We start from the raw sequence: 9,913 nt of genomic DNA on the forward strand, positions 1-9,913 counted from the left end.
TTACACCACCCTACCACAGCCGATATTAACAACTTAACCCCCACTACACCTCATCCTACTAGTTGTATATAATCTCCTTTTGTGGTCATAATAAAATAATCCATTTATCAAAATCCCGGATACATGATAATCCTGAACCTATCCCATGCAACGTCAACCAATGCGTCGCATTTTGAACGGAATCAAAGAATTTGTAAAAAAAATTTTTTGATGAGGACGGGCTATGCTGGCCGTCCTCATCAACAAAGGCTGAATGTTCGGTACTCTACAACCCCCCCCCCCCTCTGTTTATGAATGAAAAATGCTTTCCAAGCGACTAATATAACATTTCTCGAACCTTGCTTCGCTGACGACCTCTGTTCGAACTACAACGCTGTAAATGCTTCACCCACGTACTATAAATACGAATAATCGCCAATCAAATCTAAACACCTAACCTATCCTACGCCTAACTATGCAAAAATATTCTTATATAATAATAATAATATTAATTTATATTTAAACTTTTATTTTTATTTTATATCAACTGGTTATTATAATTGATGAATATGTGTTTGCGGTCGGCCGCTGGATGGAGCCCGAGGACAAGTTACATCACTTGTGAGTCGCATCTAAACCGTTTTTCATTGATAAACAGTGGGGTTTGGCGGCTGGATTGACGAGCATTTGGCCTTTGTTTACGAGGACGGACTGTGGTATAACCGCAGACGGCTTCAAGGCCTCGTAGTGAATGTTTCGAAGCTGCAGACACACAAATATAACCCCGCAGTATGTTTATAATGCAGCCCATCCTTAGGCTATGCTCGACCAAGCTTCGGCCGACCGCGAAACGCATCTATCATTTTTAACTTACTGTGTAACCAAAAAAAACTATATTTTCTAATATCAATGCATATTACTGCATACCGCGATCTGTCTATTTATGTTCCTATGTTAACCTGAATCGACACGACGGAAGAAACCAGATTTTCCTATAAAATTTAAAGATTTAAATTCTACCCGAAGAATTGCTGAACTGCTTTACAAAAATGTAATCACTATGCTACGTATCCTCACAAACCCAATGTACCTTCTTGTATATAAATAAATAAATAAATAAATAAATAAATAAAGGTAAAATGTGGGAGTGAGGCTTTCAGGGAAAAAAAATTATTTAATAATGTCTAAAATATATAAAAATAAAAGGAAAGCATACAGTAGTTGTATAATAAAAAAATACAAAGATGCACTTACCAGAAGCAAGTCAAAGAAGGAGGACTTGTGGCCGTTTTGTCTTGCAAGGAATTGTTAGGCTGCTTCCTTGTGCTCACTGGCCGCTGCTCTGAAGGTCCTGCTCTCCGCCCACCCATTGTCGCTATGAACCTTAACGCTCTTCAAATGTTTGTTTAAGCTTTATGCTTAATCAAGAAGTTCTCTACATGATCTTGAGTCGCAACACTTAAAATTAAAAGAAAACTTGAATCTGCTTTTCGTAACTTTCTGTAGCACTTAATGAGGTCAAACAGTGAGCACTTGCAGCTGTACTGTCAGTGTTCATAATAAGTGTTCTGACAGCCGAAGGTGCCATGTACACACCATTCTCAAGCAAGAAAACAATTCGATTCTATAATGTTAACATCAAAACTGATGCAGACGAAGTCACAAAAACGTGGCTGAATATATCATGACCAAACCTTCTCAAAGCAGATGATTTCCCTGGCTATGTTTGGCCCCGAGGCTCCACAATCCCCTGATGAACACTTGCACTCGTGTTTGCTGCGGGTTAATAATGTTCAGCTATTGTGAACGGACAATTAATGTGGTGGACGAGGGCGGGAAACTCTTCATGCCAGGCGATGTAAACACGGCGGGCGGTCGCTTAAGCTCCGTCGCGCCGCCTGGGTCATAGAAAATGGACATCATTCTTTTAGCTAATTATTCATTCCAAATTTCTCACATTTTTTTTTTATTAAAAGCATTTTTAATCATATTTATGATTTGTTAATCAAAAGGTTGTCATAAATGTTCGTTGGACAAATATCGAAATGCACAACTGACAATGCTGTAAGTCGTTGAAGAGAGTGAAGCGCCGGTAAAAGAAAAGCTTGAACATAAGTTGTAAGTCACATGGTAAGGTTTTCACTCATGAACGCGGGGTCTTAAGCCCCCAATCATGGGTGAAAAGCCGGATTCATGATCCCGCGTTCACTTACGAACACGGATAGGCTGTGATGTGCCCCTCAGATGGGTTCAAGAGCCCCGTAGTGGAAGCCTGCTAGGTGTATACTGAGAAATATGTCATGTAGTATGCTGCTATAACCACACTTGGCCCCTGGGCGTTGTAGAGATATAACCTGTGGCGCGAATATACTCTAGCAGAGCATTTATTAACCTTTACTATATAGCGTTACCAGATCGCTAAAAGTAGCGATATTAGGGACTACAGCAAACAAATTTATAATCAAAGTAGCCTAACTTTATTTTGTTTAGAGACGGATACGCTTTTCAGAGTAAATAATAATGCTGATTTTTTAAGTACCCCCCAACCCCAAAATAGCAAGTAGGGACATAGCTGGGTTTTCAAAAGTACCACAATTCGCTACTTATAGCCTAATCTGGCAACACTGACCCGAGTAGCCTAACATAGGGAGGAGCTGATGTCATTTTCGCGCCATATTAGAAATCCATGCTTACAGCATCATGATAATAAAAATAATAATAATAATTTATTACATTCATACAAAACCACTAACACGCATAGCGTTTCGGGCAGTTTAAATTCAAAATTGTATCAATCCTACGTCTCTCCAGGAAGTATTACGGACATAAAACATTTTGTGTAATAGAATACATATACTTAAATTATATTCGCGCGAGGTAAATAACGTCATTTTTTCATCCAGAGAATTTTTTTTATCTAGAAATGACTAAATACGAACAATTATAGAGCAAAAGAATTATATGTATATACGATAAATATACAAAATTTAGACATATTTATAAATTATCCAAATCCAATTGCAAATCTAAAACCCAAAGCCACCTATAATTACATTATTAATGTAATTATAGGTGGCTTTGTTAATGTAATTATAGGTGGCTTTATTAATGTAATTATAGGTGGCTTTATTAATGTAATTATAGGTGGCTTTGTTAAAACCACCAATAATTACATAATAATTATAATTACAGGACTACGATACTTCACTGGATTGTAATTATAATTATAGGATTAAGGTATACTTATTTCTTGGATAGTATCCAGGTAGACTAGTCCATATAGCCACGGACTCATTTCCTGCAGGGTCGGAGTTCGATCCCTCGATGGTCGAAGTGGTTGGGCACGACCCGTCACACCGTCCTCCCGTCCACAGATTCTGTCAGTGTGCTCTATGGTCATATTGGCTTATCATTTGTCATAATATGATTTCACTCTCAAACTAATTATGTTAAACTAGTTTTGAGTATACTAGTTATAAGTAATAATCTCAAGCAATTATAAGGTATATATTTCAGTACAAATATATCCGGTTGAGTTATACTTCATGTATAATTGTTGATAGTGGTTATTGTTGATAATTCTCTGTTTCTTTTTCCCTCTTTCTCTGTCTCTCTCTCCCTCTCTCCCTCTCTCCCTCTCTCCCTCTCTCCCTCTCTCTCTCTCTCTCTCTCTCTCTCTCTCTCTCTCTCTCTCCCCCCTCTCTCCCTCTCTCTCTCTCTCTCCCCTCTCTCTCTCTCCCCCCTCTCTCCCTCTCTATCTCTCTCCCCTCTCTCTCTCTCCCCCCCCTCTCTCTCTCCCTCTCCCCCCCCCCTCTCTCTCTCTCCCCTCTCTCTCCCCCCCTCTCTCTCTCTCTCTCTCTCTCTCTCTCTCTCTCTCTCTCTCTCTCTCTCTCTCTCTCTCTCTCTCTCTCTCTCTCTCTCTCCCCCCTCTCTCTCTCTCTCTCTCTCCCCCCCCCTCTCTCTCTCTCTCTCTCCCCCCTCTCTCTCTCTCTCTCTCTCTCCCCCCCCTCTCTCTCTCTCTCTCTCTCTCTCTCTCTCTCTCTCTCTCTCTCCCCCCTCTCTCTCTCCCCCCTCTCTCTCTCTCTCTCTCTCTCTCTCTCTCTCTCTCTCTCTCTCTCTCTCTCTCTCTCTCTCTCTCTCTCTCTCTCCCCTCTCTCTCTCTCTCTCTCTCCCCCCTCTCTCTCTCTCTCTCTCTCTCTCTCTCTCTCTCTCTCTCTCTCTCTCTCCCCCCCCCTCTCTCCCTCTCTCCCTCTCCCCCCCCCTCTCTCTCTCCCTCTCCCCCCCCCCTCTCTCTCTCTCCCTCTAACACCATTCAACACTCAGAAGGTAAAAACTCATCATGTTTACATAAGGACAAAATACAATGTTAAATGTTTCATTCAGGAGCTCACGAATTTATGAAGTAAATATTAGACTCGTCAGCTATAAAACTTACTCAAGATCTTCCTGAGTGGATTACGCAGACCAGATGACTCCTAGTGGTGTGAGGAGAGGGAAGCACAGATTATGCTCGTAGGTCACGCCTACCTACGACCCACACACGACACTCAGGAGGTTCAGACGCTGTCTGTGACCTGTAAATGGTATTTAAGGTTCCATAGATGCGACGGGCAATCTATTAGACAGATGAATTAGCGGCTTTATTTGGTTCTTAGATATTCACAGCCGCTGTTTACACTCCATGGATGTCTAAACCTCTCACACACACACACACACGCACTCTCTCTCTCTCACACACACACACTCTCACACACACACACACACGCACTCTCTCTCTCTCACACACACACACTCTCACACACACACACACACACACAGGACTGTGTGTTGAGAGGCGGGACCAAAGAGCCAGAGCTCAACCCCCGCAAGCACAACTAGGTGAGTACAACTAGGTGAGTACACAGGACCATGTGTGTTGAGAGGCGGGGCCAAAGAGCCAGAGCTCAACCCCCGCAAGCACAACTAGGTATGTACACACACACACACAGAGGCCTCGCGGCTGAGTGGATAGCACTCAGAGGTCGTAGTCCTAAGGGCCTCGGGTTCGATTCCCGGCCGAAGCGGAAACAAATGCTCAAAGTTTCTTTCACCCTGATGTTCCTATTCACCTAGCAGAAAATAGGTACCCGGGAGTTAGACAGCAGTTACGGGCGGCTTCCTGTGTGTGAGTGTGAGTGTTACGTCATAAACACGTTAAGCCAAGATGTAACAACTTTATTACAAGTTGTAACAAGCGGAAAATAGAGACAGTTTCGGTTTGTGTTTCCAGGGTTAGGCGACAGTCCAGCCCAAGGGGGGGGGTGGGAGGGGGGTATAGTTCCTGGATATAAAGATGAGGTTTGAAAGAATATTCCCAATAAATCCTGAAGTGTATTCATAAAAAATTAACAGACAAATGAACGTTGGGAGAACTGAAAACTTGCCACGTTGGAGCCTAATGTGTGCAAGATGTGTGTGTAATATGTGTGCAATGTACATGCAAGATATGTGCATAAAAGATCAGGGCCAAGTAAAACAAGCACATATACACTCTTGACTGGGACTTGGGTCTAGTGTATGGGACTTGGGTCTAGTGTATGGGACTTGGGTCTAGTGTATGGGACTTGGGTCTAGTGTATGGGACTTGGGTCTAGTGTATGGGACTTGGGTCTAGTGTATGGGACTTGGGTCTAGTGTATGGGACTTGGGTCTAGTGTATGGGACTTGGGTCTAGTGTATGGGACTTGGGTCTAGTGTATGGGACTTGGGTCTAGTGTATGGGACTTGGGTCTAGTGTATGGGACTTGGGTCTAGTGTATGGGACTTGGGTCTAGTGTATGGAACTTGGGTCTAGTGTATGGGACTTGGGTCTAGTGTATGGGACTTGGGTCTAGTGTATGGGACTTGGGTCTAGTGTATGGGACTTGAGTCTAGTGTATGGGACTTGGGTCTAGTGTATGGGACTTGGGTCTAGTGTATGGGACTTGGGTCTAGTGTATGGGACTTGGGTCTAGTGTATGGGACTTGGGTCTAGTGTATGGGACTTGGGTCTAGTGTATGGGACTTGGGTCTAGTGTATGGGACTTGGGTCTAGTGTATGGGACTTGGGTCTAGTGTATGGGACTTGGGTCTAGTGTATGGGACTTGGGTCTAGTGTATGGGACTTGGGTCTAGTGTATGGGACTTGGGTCTAGTGTATGGGACTTGGGTCTAGTGTATGGGACTTGGGTCTAGTGTATGGGACTTGGGTCTAGTGTATGGGACTTGGGTCTAGTGTATGGGACTTGGGTCTAGTGTATGGGACTTGGGTCTAGTGTATGGGACTTGGGTCTAGTGTATGGGACTTGGGTCTAGTGTATGGGACTTGGGTCTAGTGTATGGGACTTGGGTCTAGTGTATGGGACTTGGGTCTAGTGTATGGGACTTGGGTCTAGTGTATGGGACTTGGGTCTAGTGTATGGGACTTGGGTCTAGTGTATGGGACTTGGGTCTAGTGTATGGGACTTGGGTCTAGTGTATGGGACTTGGGTCTAGTGTATGGACTTGGGTCTAGTGTATGGGACTTGGGTCTAGTGTATGGGACTTGGGTCTAGTGTATGGGACTTGGGTCTAGTGTATGGGACTTGGGTCTAGTGTATGGGACTTGGGTCTAGTGTATGGGACTTGGGTCTAGTGTATGGGACTTGGGTCTAGTGTATATATATTTAAGCCACATCTAATTTGGTTAATTGGGTTGCACAACATATGAGGATTTATGTTATATATATTCAAATATGTATGCGAGTGTATATATATATATACCACAGAGAGAATTTATCGTGTTGCAAATTATTATTGTGGCTTTTGTTTTCATTATTTATCATTATTTATTATGAATTAGTATTGGTATATATCTTTCACACAATATATATTTGTAGGTGAATTAATCTATTAAACTATAAGTGAATATCTTGATGAGTAGATATTTGAAGTACTGAGATCGACTACTGTGTACTGTACTTTACTGCTGTGTACTGAGCTATGTTGCTCTGTACTACACTTCACTGTACTGTACTGTACTGTACTTCACTATACTTCACTATATTACTGTACTATACTGCACTTCCGTGTATTATACCTCACTGTAATGAACTGTACTACGTAGCCACACACAAACACACACACACACACACACACACACACACACACACACACACACACACACACACACACACACACACACTGCTGTACCTAGTCTTCAGTCCTCGTCTATCCAATCTACCAAGCTGGTCACGGACCTGTAATTAGCTGCTTGATTGCTCTAAACATTTCAGACCAAGGCTGGCATCAGGGAAGCATGGATGCTGGAGATGCTACAAGCTGGAGATGACGCTGGGGATGCTGCATCGCTGAAAATTATTGTGGTTATGCTATAGAACACATTAGGCAGTAATGTGGTGGAGGCTGACTCCATACACAGTTTCAAGTGTAGATATGATAGAACCCAGTAGGCTCAGAAACCTGTACACCAGTTGATTGACAGTTGAGAGGCGGGACCAAAGAGCCAGAGCTCAACCACAATTAAGTGAGTACCGGAACCAAACACCCCCACCAAGACACTCAACCAATGCTCAGCTTTACAACCACCAAACAATGGATTACGTGATAAAAAGCGGACGAGGCTGGTGAGATTGTACTCAGCCGCTGCCCGAGTAACTGTACACAGGAGCAAACACAACACGAGGGGAGTAGAATGATTGACAAAAACAGGAGCGTAGTGTGTGTGTGGTAACTGGTGAGAACACACACACACAGGCTTCATACGGCGCTGTCTGACGCTAGCTCGGGCGCAGTTACGGGGCTGTCTGACGCAAGCTCGGGCGCAGTTACGGTGCTGTCTGACGCAAGCTCGGGCGCAGTTATGGTGCTGTCTGACGCTAGCTCGGACGCAGTTACGGGGCTGTCTGACGCAAGCTCAGGCGCAGTTATGGGGCTGTCTGACGCTAGCTCGGACGCAGTTACGGGGCTGTCTGACGCTAGCTCGGACGCAGTTACGGGGCTGTCTGACGCAAGCTCGGACGCAGTTACGGGGCTGTCTGACGCTAGCTCGGACGCAGTTACGGGGCTGTCTGACGCAAGCTCGGACGCAGTTACGGGGCTGTCTGACGCTAGCTCGGACGCAGTTACGGGGCTGTCTGACGCTAGCTCGGACGCAGTTACGGGGCTGTCTGACGCAAGCTCAGGCGCAGTTATGGGGCTGTCTGACGCTAGCTCGGACGCAGTTACGGTGCTGTCTGACGCTAGCTCGGACGCAGTTACGGGGCTGTATGACGCAAGCTCGGGCGCAGTTACGGTGCTGTCTGACGCAAGCTCGGACACAGTTACGGTGCTGTCTGACGCTAGCTCGGACGCAGTTACGGTGCTGTCTGACGCTAGCTCGGACGCAGTTACAGTGCTGTCTGACGCTAGCTCGGACGCAGTTACGGGGCTGTCTGACGCTAGCTCGGACGTAGATATGGTGCTGTCTGACGCAAGCTCGGGGCGCAGTTACGGCGCTGTCTGACGCTAGCTCGGACGCAGTTACGGTGCGTGGTGGATGAACGCATGCAAATTTAATACGTGAAGCAAGGAAGGGGATAATAATGTGAAGCAATGTGACAATCAATAGTGCATGAACAATAACGAAGTAATATTATGTGAAGCAAGAACCACTACACTTCGTGAAGCAAGGATAGGGACAATAACTGCTTGACGCAAGGATAAGAACAATAACTGCTTGACGCAAGGATAAGAACAATAACTGCTTGACGCAAGGATAGGGACAATAACTGTTTGACGCAAGGATAGGGACAATAACTGCTTGACGCAAGGATAAGGACAATAACTGCTTGACGCAAGGATAGCGACAATAACTACTTGACGTAAGAAGAGGGGATAATAACTGCGTGAAGCAAGACTAAAGCAATAACAGCGACTGAAGGACGGACTAAAGCATCGACGTGAATCAAGAATGAAAGCAATATCTTGAGTGAATCAAGGACGCACAGAGACGCAGCGCCAACACCAACGGACGCAACACACACCAAGGACTTGGGGGCGGGGGGGGGGGGGAATCACAGTAGCCGAGACGAGAGCAGAAGGACATGTTGGAAAGAAAAATACGAGATGTGATGACAAGGTCACACCACCAGCAGCAGCAGCAGCAGCAACAGCAGCAGCAGCAGGACCAGCAACAGCAGCAGCAGCAGGACCAGCAACAGCAGCAGCAGCAGCACCAGCAGCAGGACCAGTAACAACAGCAGCAGCAGGACCAGTAACAACAGCAGCAGCAGGACCAGCAGCAGCAGCAGGACCAGTAACAACAGCAGCAGCAGCAGGACCAGTAACAACAGCAACAGCAGCAGCAGCAGCAGCAGGACCAGTAACAACAGCAGCAGCAGCAGCAGCAGCAGCACAGTTGAGGCGAGGCAGAGAGAAGACCCTCCAGCGCCACACACCGGCAGGCAGGCAGGCAGGCGGCAAGGCTGGAAAAATCACAGCCAAGAGGTGCATATCGGAAGGCCAACCACTCCTCCCCCCTTTCCCCACTCCCCCTCCTCCCCCTCCCCAAGAGGAGAAAAACTCGCGGGTCAAGCACAGGTAAAGGATGGTGGCATCACAAGTACAGGGACGAGCGAATATTTCCTCCCCTATTATAAACGGGTTTTATTGGGGAGTTTTGTGGCGGGAATGTTGAGGAAATGACGGAAACAAACAGACACATGCCCACAAGAGCCGCTGAGTCTCCCCCCACAAGAGCCGCTGGGTCTCCCCCCACAAGAGCCGCTGGGTCTCCCCCCACAAGAGCCGCTGGGTCTCCCCCCACAAGAGCCGCTGGGTCTCCCCCCACAAGAGCCGCTGGGTCTCCCCCCACAAGAGCCGCTGGGTCTCCCCCCACAAGAGCCGCTGGGTCTCCCCCCACAAGAGCCGCTGGGTC

The sequence above is a fragment of the Procambarus clarkii genome, chromosome 50, assembly GCF_040958095.1.
Source record: "Procambarus clarkii isolate CNS0578487 chromosome 50, FALCON_Pclarkii_2.0, whole genome shotgun sequence".
Taxonomy (NCBI): Eukaryota; Metazoa; Arthropoda; class Malacostraca; order Decapoda; family Cambaridae; genus Procambarus; species Procambarus clarkii.